At 46.3% G+C, this 14,036-nt stretch overlaps 1 long non-coding RNA gene across 1 annotated transcript in view; it reads right to left on the reverse strand.

Annotated features, from left to right (window-relative positions):
* Positions 1–640: 640 nt before the first annotated feature.
* Positions 641–14,036, reverse strand: part of LOC103348288 (uncharacterized) — a 78,480-nt gene continuing 65,084 nt past the window's right edge. The window contains exon 3 of the long non-coding RNA XR_016224750.1: positions 641–806. This is a non-coding gene — a long non-coding RNA (uncharacterized LOC103348288). The remainder of the gene's footprint in view (positions 807–14,036) is intronic.

Below are 14,036 nucleotides of genomic sequence, written 5' to 3' on the forward strand. Positions count from 1 at the left end.
CTTTCCTGCTCCAGGAGTCCAAGTTACAGTATCCCCTTGGGAGAAAATGTCAGAATGGCTGGAGACCTGGAATTCACACCCAGGTGGAATATCTCCGTGAACTACACCAGGCTGACCTTCCCCTGGATGAGACCTCAATCGCCTTTTCATTTATGTGAATCTTCCAAATATCTTCTCTTCAGATTTTACGCAAATTGTCAGGATCATTCATTTATGCATTCGTTGAAGAATATGGTTTGAGCAGCAACCATACCCCAAGTGTTCACTAGGCAGATCCAGCAATGGATCACAGAAATTTCTTCCTTCGGGGAACTTTCAATATAGCAGGGGCACAAAGTTCAAAAAATAACACAAAAGTGAGTAGGTAATCGCACATTCTGGTGACTATTCACAAAGAGAAATATGAAACCCTGCTGTCGGAATGGTTACGCTAACTACAGAAGAAGAGTGTGATTTTTAGACTTTTTCCTCTTCTTCCCTATCTCTACAAAGATTGATTAGGAAGACACTTGCCTTCCTGAGCAATCAGAAGGGCAATTAGGAATGTGCCTACCTATTCGAGGGATGACGGACCCACTATCACTTTCAGAGATTAAAAACAGACACAAGGGCAGTTGTGTGACCGAAACCTCCCACTTACCTCATTTTAACTGGAGAAACCAGAGTCCATCCGCTCTAAGATCTCTTCCTTGCCATATCGAACTTTGTTGCAAAGTCAAGTACACAAGAAGTGCTCCAGTTCCTGCCCTGCATTACAAAGCGGAGAAATCTACTTCGGATGTACATAATGCCCATCAAAATAGTGCCTGAAAATCAAGAATACCTCATTTTTAATACATTCATGATTGTACCACCACCACAACTACATCAATTATAATTTTTTTAAAAGCTTTATTTGTTTGTTTAAAAGTCAGAGTTACACAGAGAGAGGGACAGACAGAGAGAAAGAAATCTTCCATCAGCTGGTTTACTTCTCAGATGGCTGCAATGGGCCAGGGATAGGCAAGGCCGAAAACAGGAGCCTGGAATTCCATCCAGGTCGCCCATGTGAGTGTCGGGACCCAAGCACTTGGGCCATTCTCCACTACTTTTCCCAGGCCATTAGCAGAGAGCTGGATCATAACTGGAACAGGTGGGACAAGAACCAAGACCCATATGGGATGTTGGTATTGGAGGTGGCAGTTTACCCACTACATCACAACACCAGCCCCAAGAATACCTCATGTTTAAGTATTTACAAAACATAGATACATCTTTGGTCTTAATCAGAACAGAATAATACATTTCAGTTTATTCATTCTAAACCAATAATTCTTCTCTATAATTATCCAGGTAAAGTCAGTTACTCTGTAGAACCTTCCATGATTTTTCCACGATTTCCCCAGGCCCTGTTATTAATAGTTACATCCTCCTCTGCACTCTTACAAGACTTCCAGTGCAGTTCTACGTTGTTCCATAAATATCTTCAGGTCTTAAGAATTTTGTGGCCTATTTTACACTACTGAAGACCCAGAAGTGACCAACTAGGTCTTATTTATTTGTGTACCCTGGGTACCTAGCAGAAAGCCAAGCTGTGTGTGTGTGTGTGTGTGTGTGTGTTTAAAATGTATTTATTTGAAAGGCAGTTATAGAGAGAGAGAGAAGAAGAGACAGAGATTCTTCCATCTGTGAGTTCCCTCCCCAAATGGCCACAAAGGCTGGAACTGGGCCAATCTGAAGCCAGGAATCAGGATTTCTTCCACGTCTCTCAAGTGGGTGCAGGGGCCCAAGGACTTGGGCTATCCTCAGCTGCTCAGGTGCATTGGCAAGGAGCTAGATCAGAAGTGAAGCAGCTTGAACCAAGTCCATATGGGATGCCAGCATTGCAGGCTATGGCTTTACCTGCTTCGCCAGAATGCTGGCCTCAGAATGCCAAGTTTATAGTAATAAAAGATTTAGTGAATGAAGAGATATAGCCTAAGTGGAATCTCATTACAAAAAATGGAGGAGGGCAGCTTTGACTTTTGATTTTAACCCTAGTGAAGAGACAGGCATGCAAAATGTAGGCAAGCATAGCATTCAAAAGAGAACTAAAGTGCCAAGATTGTGAGAGGAGGAGAGAAGATACAGAAAGAAAGCTATTGGGGATAATGAAAGAGAGTAGAGAGGACGGGACTGGAGCAGAAAAGGCCAATGAGGGTGCACCTTGTAGGTCATGATAAGAATGTGGAGAGCTGGCCCTCAGTATCCATGGGTTCTGCACCTGCAGATTCAACCAACCATGGAGCAAAAACATAGGAAAAGAAATTACATTTCTAACAAACATGTTCAGACTCTTTCCATATTGTCAGTCCCTACACAATGCAGTGTAACAACATTGCATTTACTTTGCACTAGGTACTGAAATACCAGTGCCTGGCATGGCAGAGACCCCCCCAAGAGGGTTTTATTGACTGACTGTGTTCTGATTGGTGGATCCCATGCAGGACTGTTAGCTGAAGATCACAAATGGATTGAGAGGATAAGAAAAGAGCGTGTGGCCATACTAGGCTTTTGACTTGAGCTGCCGGATGCATGGTGTTGCTCCTTACCCACATATGAAAGAGCAGGGGAGGCACAAGTTTGTGAAAAGGAAAACATTAATTCTGTTACATTTAATACTTACTACATGTGCATGTGGAAAGGTCTAGCAGGCCAAGTTCAATGCAACAAAACTCTAGAGCAACCAAACTGAAATAACCTTGAGGATCATTTTATTATGAATAAATCTTTGGATTCAATTGAGAATCATGAAGTACTCCCTGGTTCTCACAACTCTTTTGGCTAGCTGTAGCAGACTGAAAAATGTCCACTCTAAAATGTGACGTTTTATTCAGGTATATGTCCATATGGCTTTATTTGAAAAGAAGGTCTCTGCAGATGTTTAAGAATCCTGAGATGGGTGGATTATCCTGATTATCTGGATGGGCCCTAAATGTAATGACGTGTATTCTTAAAGAGGAAGGCAGAGGGAGGTTCCAGACAGGAGAGCATGAAGAACTGATTCTCCTTTGAGCCCCCAGAAGGAGCACAGCTCTGTGGCAGTACTTTGATTTTAGCCCCACAATATGGATTTCAGGCTTCCGGCCTGCAGAACTTTGGGAAAATCCATTTCTGTTGTGTTCATCCACTAGGTTTGCAGTTATTTACTATAATAACCATGGAAAATGAAATTGTCCACCAAGGTAGTTGGGAGGAAACATAGTTGCTCTATCCCCCTTACAAACAAAAAACCAGAGATAGGAATATTCCTGATATCCCTACATTTCCCTGTTTGATTGAAACAGATGGCTTTAGAGACTTTGCTTCCGGTGAGATAAGAGAGAGGTGACAAAGACTGGGTCTCCTTGACCAAAGCTTAGTGAGGCTCTCCTAAGCACTTGACTTCAACCTTGATCTCCATCCAGTCTTCAGTCCGCTTCATGCACTTTTAGCAAGAATCTTGCTAAGTCAGTTTAGTGAGAATCCCTCATACTTGATATCTGATCACCCTTTGACATCTGATCAAGTTCTTTATCCCCCATCTTTGATGCCTAAATCTTTGCCGCCTTCAGCAAGAATCCTGCAAGCTGAGTTTAGTTTTTTTTTTTTTTTTTTTTTTTTTTTTTTTTTTTTTTTTGACAGGCAGAGTGGACAGTGAGAGAGAGACAGAGAGAGAAAGGTCTTCCTTTGCCGTTGGTTCACCCTCCAATGGCCGCCGCTGCAGCCGGCGCACCGCGCTGATCCTGGCAGGAGCCAGGAGCCAGGTGCTTTTCCTGGTCTCCCATGGGGTGCAGGGCCCAAGCACCTGGGCCATCCTCCACTGCACTCCCTGGCCATAGCAGAGAACTGGCCTGGAAGAGGGGCAACCGGGACAGAATCCGGCGCCCCAACCGGGACTAGAACCCGGTGTGCCGGCGCCGCAAGGTGGAGGATTAGCCTATTGAGCCACGGCGCCGGCTGCAAGCTGAGTTTAGTAAGAATCTTTCCAACCTTGATGTCTCCCCTTGGTAATTTTCCATCACAATCCCTTCACACTACTGTCTGGCTATAAGTCTCAACTTGTCCTTTTTGAGTTGGACTTGATTTCTCTTTTCTATTGCAAATGGCCACAACAATCAGGATTGGGACAGCCTGAAGCCAGAAGCCAGGAGCTTCTTCCTGGTTTCCCACATGGGTGCAGGGCCCCGGGACTTGGGCCATCCTCCACTGCATTCCCAGGCACATCAGCAGGGAGCTGGATGGGAAGTGGAGCAACTGGGATGTGAACCGGGGCCCATATGGGATGCCAGCGCCATAGTTGGCAGCTTTACCCACTACTTCACAGTGCCGGCCCAATAATATTTTCTTTGACAGAGATGGCACCACTGGGATATCAACTCCCAGATTCTAGACATTAAGAACTCTGAACAAGCCCTCCTTTCTAAATGTCAAAATAGCTACTGCTGAAAATATTACACAGGATTAGATAGAAGTGAAATATCCAGTAGTCTCTTTAGAGATACGTCTCTTTGAGTTGAAGTATCTATTAACCCTGCATTACAAAGAAGACAAACATGGCCAATCTTCATTTTCTGTTTTTTCCCTTTCTCTCTCCCTTGCTTTCTGCCTTCTTTCCTTTCTTCCTTCCTTCCTACCTCTCACTTATTCATTCACTCTTCCAGCAAATATTTACTGAGCCATGACTCTGCACAAGGCTGGATGCTAGGAGCCACTGTGTCATAAAGAGGCATATGCTGTAGTCACCACTCTCAATGGAGGAAGGAAACCACAGTAGGGCTCCGAGCCCATACCATGCATCTGCTGCCATTGTGGACATTTTCACGTGTACTATCATTTAATCTATAAATAGAACCAGAGAGATCATTGTTATTTTTCTCTTAACAGATGATGAAACTGAATCTAAAGAAATTGAATTGAGGAGGGAGGGGTGACTAGGCAGAGCACAGGTGAACTTTAGGACAGTGAAAACACTCGGTATGCTGCCAAAGGAGGGTTACAGGTCATCACACATCTGTATAAACCCAAAGGATGCACACACCAGGAGTGAAGCATACTGGAATTGTGGACTTGGGGGTAATGATGCCATGTCAGTGTTGGGTCATCCGTCGGCAGAAGTGCCCCGCCCTGCTGGGGGATAATGATAACGGGGGCAGCTATGCATGTGCAGAGGCAGATGGTATACAGAAAATCTTGGTATTTCCTTTTCAATTTTTTTAAAAAGATTTATTTATTTATTTGAAAGGCAAAGTGACAGAGAGGCAGGGGCAGAGAAAGAGAGAGAGGTCTTCTATCCACTGGTTCACTCCCCAGATGCCTGCAATGGCCAGAGCTGTGCCAATCAGAAGCCAGGAGCCAGCAGCTTCATATGGGTCTCCCATGCGGGTGCAGGGGCCCAAGGACTTGGGCCATCTTCTACTGCTTTCCCAGGTTATAGCAGAGCTGGATCTGAAGTGGAGCAGCAGGGACTTGAACTGGCACCCAGAATAGATGCTGGCACTGCAGGCAGTAGCTTACCTGCTATGCCACAGCACCGGCCCCTGGGAGCTCTTGATATGGAGACCAGAAGTAAACTGAGGAAATATATTGTCTGGAGGATAAACTGGAAAGGATGCAGAAAGAACCCCAGATCAAGGGAACCTGGTGGGAGGCTGGGCTGCAAGGGAAGCAGGAATCACAGGTTAAGATGAAAATGGAAGGCCGGTGCCGCGGCTCACTAGGCTAATCCTCTGCCTGCGGTGCCAGCACCCTGGGTTCTAGTCCTGGTTGGGGTGCAAGATTCTGTCCCGGTTGCTCCTCTTCTGGTCCAGCTCTCTGCTGTGGCCTGGGAGGGCAGTGGAGGATGGCCCAAGTGCTTGGGCCCTGCACCTGCATGGGAGACCAGGAGAAGCACCTGACTCCTGGCTTCGGATCAGCGTAGTGCGCCAGCCGCAGTGGCCATTGCGGGGGTGAACCAACAGAAAAGGAAGACCTTTCTCTCTGTGTCTCTCTCTCTCTCACTGTCCACTCTGCCTGTCAAAATAAATAAATAAATAAAAATAAATAAGATGAAAATGGAGAGCATTTTTCAAAACAGGCACTGAAGAAAGGAAAAACTACAGCCCCAAACAAGTAGTTCCCTGCCAGGACAGGGGCAGCCATGGGCCCAGGCTGCTTTCATTTAAACCAACGACTGTTTGATGGCAAGGGTGGTGGCTGGTGAGTAGCAAATCGCCTTTATTTCCAGATCCAGGCCATTTCACTCTTGTACCCACGGTCTGAATAATGAATGTTCTGTTCCAATAACAACAATAACAAGTCACTGAGTGAGGTGGAAAGATCAGAAATAGGACAGTTTGATTTCTGTGGACAAAGTTTCACATATCTCAGAACTCATCTATTTCTTTCCAAGTTGACCCACCAACTCCACTACCTGACCTTGGAAAGTCATTTTCTTCCTCTTTTCAGTACAATTTTAAAAATCGAAGTGTTTTGAGAATTGGAGAGACAAACCTCGGAATGAGGCTGGCAGCAAAGAAAGGGTAATTGATCTGTTCAAGAGCTCTCCTGATAAGACTGAATGGGAGCAGCTGGAAACCTGCCCAGTGAAGGCTACAGATTATGCAGTGATGGGGAAGGGAAATAATTTATTGGCACCTGTTCCTCCTCAAACACAAGCCTGATGTTGTGGATTTAGCAGTGAACAAGGCAATTCCTGCCCTCAGGGCGTTCACAGACCTATAGACAAATTACTTGAATATCCAGTTTTGGAGGGGAACTCGAAAACATACCCGGGGGTGGGGGGTGGGAGGGGATAAAAGCTCAGGCAATCTCTTGATTTTTCTGATCACTTCCTGATCAAACGCCTGATGGCCGCTTAGAGCAGCAAATGCCATATAAATTCCAGCACTGTGACACCCAGTCTTGGGTGCTATCAAATCTCTGGAAATTAAGACTTTGCCCTCCTTCCCAGAGACAGCCTTCCTGGGAGAGCACAGGGCTGGAGGAGAGGTGAAGGAAGGCTGTCACTGTCACTCCTCCACCTACCAACGCGCCTGTCTTCAGGGAACCAGCTGCAGCCTCTGACCCTTCCAGGCTGGGATCAGGCAGGGTCGGCGAGGTCTGAGTGGTAAGAAGAAAAGCTAAGGATTGCAGAAGATGTTACCCCTGACTGGCCCTACCAAGTCCCAGGGGCCAAGAAGATTTCCAAGTGGTTTTCTGGGGCTGTTCACGGGTGGGCTCCCCTCGACAATGCCCGTGACCCAGGTGGAAGCCCAGGTCTGGCATTACCCTCCTCTGACTCGGGGAATCCAGGAGCATCCTCTGCCGAAGCCATGCCTCCTTCTTTGATAACACCTTCTTTGATTAGAAGACAACCCACCCGTGCTCGCCAGAGAACCTAGTCTCATTGCCCAGGCACAATGTGGGAGCAAAGGCAATCTCCAAGTAGGAATCATTCTCATCTCTGACTTTCTGAGTGGGTAAGAATGTGGGGATCAAACCAAGAGCCTGTGTGTTCCCCAAACTGCTCTCCATAGGTCCCATATTAACTCCTCTCCCTTGATATTGTAAAGGAAGAGGCTGCTCTCTTCACCCTCCTCCTTGGATGGGGAAGGACTCAAGCAAAGCCAAAACTGCCTCCAAAGAAATCCTCTTGAATTTTCCTGAAATCTGTACTCTCTCTACTCCATTCTTGACATGACTAGAAGTTTGGTGAGCTGTGGGTTCTAAATTAACTTCTCTGTAATTTCTCCCTATGGCCTTTGTTGTATCAACTAAAACCTCCTGCTTAATCTATAATGACCAAATAAATTACAATAATAGCTCTTCAACTGTTGGACATGCCAATACAAACCCCTGGTAAGAGAACAAAGAATACGGATGAGGCCCAAAGCCTGTTGCTTCTCACTCATTGACCATGTTCCTCTTCCATTCCCCAGACCCCAGGGTGAGATGCATCGCAGCTGGAGCACAGAGCAATGCAAAGCAGCACTCCGTAACTTCCTGAGGAAGTGGAGCCTGTCACACCACCAAAAAGACCACACTGACCTGAGATCAAGGGCTGAGTAACCCAGCCATCCTAGCATGGGGTGAGAATGATGAACAAGGCCGGGGTGTCAATTGAGAGGAAAAAACAAACACTGATTTCAGAAGGACCCCAGCTTTTTAAACAACTTTTGCAGCAGGAAGAGGAAGGGACAAGAGAGACCACCCTGCATAGATTCAAGAAGTGAAAGAGAAAGAAGATGGCTTGGTTCCTGCCGCTGAGTAATCCAAAACTTCCCAAATGGCCAAGTCGTGTGCCACACACACTGCATGTGTGCCATAAGACCTTAAACCCCCAAAACTTTGTGGCTGCTGGAAGCCCTGGATTGGTCAGCCCTGCCCTGACCATGAGCAGCCATATAAGGAGCTCTCCAGAGAGTGGCTCAAGATGAGTGGGACCCATCTGTACATCCCACAGTGCTAGTGGCATCCAAGTCATCTGCAGTGTGACTACTCTAATGATACGTGAAAACTTACAAACTAGAGCCATATGATTACCTTGGAGGAACAGATATGAAAAGGTTGATTAGATTGGAAAAAACACTTGCAATATCACAAGAAATTTCAACATTGAATTTGTCAATAAAAGGATGGGCTGTTAGAGTCCTAAATATAATTTCAACTACTATGAATTTTTAAAATAGTTGTAAAACAATGGTTCAAAGACCTTTTTGTGACCTCCTTGGTGAAAGTGAATATCCAAAACTTGAAGAGATCATTATTAAAAACTTCTGATCAGAAAGTTGTGCCAAACTATGGTGCAGCAGGTTAAGCTGCCACCTGTAATGCCAGAATCCCATACAGGTGCCAGTTCAAGTCCCTCCTGCTCCATTTCCAATCCAGCTCCCTGCTAATGGACCTGGGAAAGCAGTGGAAAATGGCGCAAGTGCTTGGGCCCCTTCACCCACACAGGACACCTGCATGAAGCCCCTGACTCCTGGGTTCAGCCTAGCCCAGTCCCAAAAACCGCTGCAACCGTTTGGGAAGTGAACCAGAGGATGGCAGATTCTCGCTCTGTCTCTCTGTCTTTCAAATAAATGAATAAATCTTCAAAGAAATTGAATATAGCCATTTTAAGAGTCAAATGATATAAAAAGTTATATTTCTAAAAGCAAACTCCTTTTAAAAATAATAATACCCTATGGAGCCTGTGCTGTGGCATAGTGGGTAAAGCCACCACCTGCAGTGCCAGCATCCTATATGGGTGCCAGTTTAAGTCCTGGCTGCTCCACTTCCGATCCAGCTTTCTGCTATGTCCTGGGAAAGCAGTGGAGGATGGCCCAACTCCTTGGGCCCCTATACCCGCGGGGGAGACCTGGAGGAAGCTCCTGGCTCCTGGCTTCGGACCAGCTCAGCTCTGGCTGTTGTGGCCATTTAGGGAGTGAACCAGCAGATGGAAGACCTTTCTCTCTGCCTCTGCCTCTCTGTAACTCTGCCTTTCAAATAAATAAATAAATTTAAAACAATGATACTACTCTAGATATCTTGTGCTAACACAATGTGTAATATCTTTCTCAGTATTTTACTCTCCCTGTATTTACCCAATTTCCCCTTGTGGATGTCCCCAGGACTCCTTCAGCTGTCACACAGTGAGCTGGCACATGATCACCGTTTGCTGTAAGAGGCCTGGCACAGCAGTGACTGCACACATTTCAGCACTCAGTGTGATAAAAGACTTAGGTAGAGGTCTTTCCAGTACTTCTTTTGAGCTGGTGAGGAAGCTTAGAGAAACATTTTCTCATGAGCAATTTCTTCCACATGCGTATTTTCAAGTTTCACATGCTGTCAAGAATCTAGCCTCTGTGAATCACATGCCAAGTACTGTCATGCAAAAGATATGACCCTCAAATACAGAGCTCCGTCTTCACGATTCTAGGGAGGAAAGCTCACGGCCATTCTATTCCCCAGGCCTCCCTTGCTGGGGAATAGAATGTGAGGACATAGAACAGTACCTCCCACTATTGCATCTCATCGTGTCATGTTTTCTCCCTTTTCTTTTTTGAATTTATTTTATTTATTTGAAAGGCAGAGTTACAGAGAGGGAGAGAGAGAGAGAGAGAGAGATCTTCCATCTGCTCATTCACTCCCCAAATAGCCACAACAGCCAGGGCTGGACCAGACCACAGCCAGGAGCCAGGAGCCAGGAGCTTCATCTAGCTCTCCCACATGGGTGCAGGGGCCCAAACACTTGAGACATCTTCTACAGGAACTGGATCAGAAGTGGAACAGGCCAGGACTTGAACTGGCACCGATAAGAGATGCCAGTTTTGCAGGCAGCGGCTTAACCCTCTGTGCCACAACACTGGCCCCTCATCACATTTTCTTATTTGGTCATTTGACCACCTTAAAGTGTCAATATCACTTGAATCTAATTTTAGCATATTCTCTGGCTAATGTGGTTATTTTATATTTAGTCTTTAAAAATGTTTTTTCGTAAATTAATATTCTAATTTGTAATATTATATCTTTTTTCTTAGTCTCACCCTACTGTAGAATGGGAAGATGGGAAAGGTGAAGGCACTCAGAGATTTGCAGAGAAGCCTCACAGAAGTGAGCTAGGCCAGAGAAGCACTTGGTTCTCTTCATTCAGGCCCAGTCTTGGGAAGCTGTGCTGAGTTCTCCTATGCTGTCATTCATTCATTGTTCACCCACTGTGTGGAGGCACACACAGGTGCCACCCCATCATTACAGCAACCTTGCAGTGTAGCTGTTAGTAGGTCCAACTTACTGAGCAGGATACTGAGGCTAAAAATGACTCATCAGTGGCCCAAGAACACTTTTCCAGGGAATGGGTAGGCATGTTAGGAGCTACAATAAGATCTGTTTGATTTTGAACCTGTGGGCTTTGTCCCCAGCCAGTGCTTCTGAAATTTAAATGTGCTTATGAGTTACCAGCACATCTTCAACCACATCTTCTGATTTAGTAGGCATGGGGTAGAGCCCAAGATTCCAAATTTCCCATAAGCTCCTAGGGGAGGCTGCCGGCTGCTCTTTTGAAGACCACACTTGGCTCACAACGTGCACAGGGTCTTACCCAGCCCCCTCTGGGTACCCTGGCATCAAGGACGCAGCCCAGATAGAGCTGTCAAGGTTATCATTTACAGCTGATTTCCCCCTCTTTCTCTGACTGCCTTTTCATCAGGGTTCCAATGGATGGCTAGCAAGAGCTAATTACAATCCCGACTAATTCACTGTGTCAGTTGTTATTCATTAACAAATTATGTTCCTGACAAACTGCTCTAGTGTGGTACCCTAAGTACTGTAATTAAAATCTTAGAAAGTTGCATGTGGGCCTAATTGATTTCCTTAATGTATTACTCAGACTAAACATTCCATTATTTTGTGTCTTGATGTTTATGAAGGGGCGGAACGGCTGCTGCCGCCCAGGCAGAGACAGCTCCATCTCTGGGCTAGCAGGCGAGCCTTCTTGCTCTCAGGTCCACTCTCCACCCTGTAGCCCTGCCCGGGCATTCAGAGGCCAGTGTGTTTCTCTCCAGCAGAAATGTTCCCTTGGAAATGCATGGGGGCTGATCGTCCTTGTGTCTGTAAGCGTGTTTCCTCCTTTGATTTCTGCCCTTTGGGAATGTACGGTGACTTCAGAATGGACATGGAGAAGCAAAGAGCTGATTCGGGAGACTGTCATGACCTCATGTCCCTTAGGCTGTCCCTTTAACAGTGAATACCATGGGGCAGAATGGGAGAAGGAGCTGGAGATGATAGCTAATGTCCACGCCTCGTCTAAGGCCACATACTAGTGGCATAGGCAAGTCTACGTGTATTGGGCCAACTTGCAGTGCTAAGCACAGCCAATATCCACATCGAAGTCCACTGAATTAAACTGCACCAATTCACTCATTTGTGGTTTTTTTTTTTTTTTTTTTTTTTGGACAGGCAGAGTGGACAGTGAGAGAGAGAGACAGAGAGAAAGGTCTTCCTTTGCCGTTGGTTCACCCTCCAATGGCCGCCGCGGCCGGAGCGCTGTGGCCCATGCACCGCACTGATCCGAAGGCAGGAGCCAGGTGCTTCTCCTGGTCTCCCATGGGGTGCAGGGCCCAAGCACTTGGGCCATCCTCCATTGCACTCCCTGGCCACAGCAGAGAGCTGGCCTGGAAGAGGGGCAACTGGGACAGAATCTGGCACCCCGACCGGGACTAGAACCCGGTGTGCCGGCGCCACTAGGTGGAGGATTAGCCTAGTGAGCCACGGCGCCGGCTCATCTGTGTTTTTAACAGCCCCTTAATGAGTACCTAGTATGGGCCAGGCACAATGCTAGATTGAAAACACAGTAAATAAATAAACATGCAAAAAAAAAAAAAACTCAGTCATAATCATGGATGGCAAGGCTGTATATTATCTGCCAGGCACTGTTCTGGGAATGGTAAGCATCTTAATTCACTGCATCCTTGCTCAGCTCCTACCAAGGTGGTTCTCTTGCTATCCCTGTTTTACAAATGGAAAAACTGAGGCAAATGGGAAAGCAAAGGCCTTGCCCAAGGTCACTCGGCCCGGATTCAGGTCCAGTCTGGCTGTAGGCCATTGCCTAATCCACTATATGCAATGCTGCCTCTCTTCAGCATAATAATGAGGATGATAGCTAATGAAGACTTAGAACGTCCTCCTGAGGGATGCTGTACTCACCAAAACCTAGTGAGGTGTTTACAGTCATTAACCTCATTTCACAACTGAAGAAACAGAGGCACACAGCGGTTGCTTAACTGCCCCCAAGTCTTATGACTTGTGAGAGGCGGTCAGCATTTGAGACTTGGTCCGCGATCCATACTTTTTTTTTTTTTTTTTTTTTTTGACAGGCAGAGTGGATAGTGAGAAAGAGAGACAGAGAGAAAGGTCTTCCTTTTGCCGTTGGTTCACCCTCCAATGGCCGCCCTGGCTGGCGCGCTGCGGCCGGCACACCACGCTGATCCGATGGCAGGAGCCAGGTACTTCTCCTGGTCTCCCATGGGGTGCAGGGCCCAAGCACTTGGGCCATCCTCCACTGCCTTCCCGGGCCACAGCAGAGAACTGGCCTGGAAGAGGGGCAACTGGAAAGAAACCGGCGCCCTGACCGGGACTAGAACCCGGTGTGCCGGCGCCACTAGGTGGAGGATTAGCCTAGTGAGCCGCGGCATTGGCCGCGATCCATATTCTTAACCTCTATGTATTTATACACAACCAGCCCAGTCCAACCAACTCAAATAATTGAACTTAAACAATTGAATTACAGGATGAGCAAAGAACCACCATGATAAAATGACAGAACGCTCTTAAGTACTATAGACTGATGGTTTAAGGTATCTCTGTAAGTGAATGTTGAGGGAAGAGAGCACAACATAGGTTGAAAATTCTTGGGAAGGTGGATTTCTAGATTCCCCTCCATAACTCTACTGCTCTTCCAGACAGAAAACTCATTGTCTCCTGTCTGGAGGAGGGAAAACACAATTGAAAGCAGGAATGCCATACGAGGGTTAGAAGCTTGGTTACATACGTGTTACAACGCTTAGTCTGCCACCCCTCTTCCTCAGTCTGTGTCTCCCTGCACTAGACTTCCAGCAGATGAAAATAAGGCCCAGGCAGAAAGTGCAGAGCTCAGATGTGAAGCCAGATGGTGGACGTCTACGGCTTCCCTTGGCCTCTGCATCGCCATCCTGCCTGCACATCTGCAGCTCTCTGACACTTCTTGCCATGCCCTCTGCCCTTTGACCCTCATTCAGCATCCAACACAGCAGGAGTGGACCACACATGTCCAAGGATAAATATAACAGGCTTCCTATACATTGCATCATATGCTACACAGTGTACGTTGAAGAAATGAAAATGTGCTTAATTGTGGAATATCCCCTTCATTTCTTTTTTTTAATGAGGGTACACATCAAAAAATACAAATTATGAAAGGCATGTATTTCTCAGTTTTCCTGATTTTGAAAAATAAAAGGTGTTAACTGTGAGGTCTTATGGAAAAAGTGGACTATTTTGTTTTTTGGAACAGAACACAGGGCTGTCTCAACAGGCTATTTTTC

The sequence above is a fragment of the Oryctolagus cuniculus genome, chromosome 1, assembly GCF_051225735.1.
Source record: "Oryctolagus cuniculus isolate XC-2025 breed Fujian yellow rabbit chromosome 1, ASM5122573v1, whole genome shotgun sequence".
Lineage (NCBI taxonomy): Eukaryota > Metazoa > Chordata > Mammalia > Lagomorpha > Leporidae > Oryctolagus > Oryctolagus cuniculus.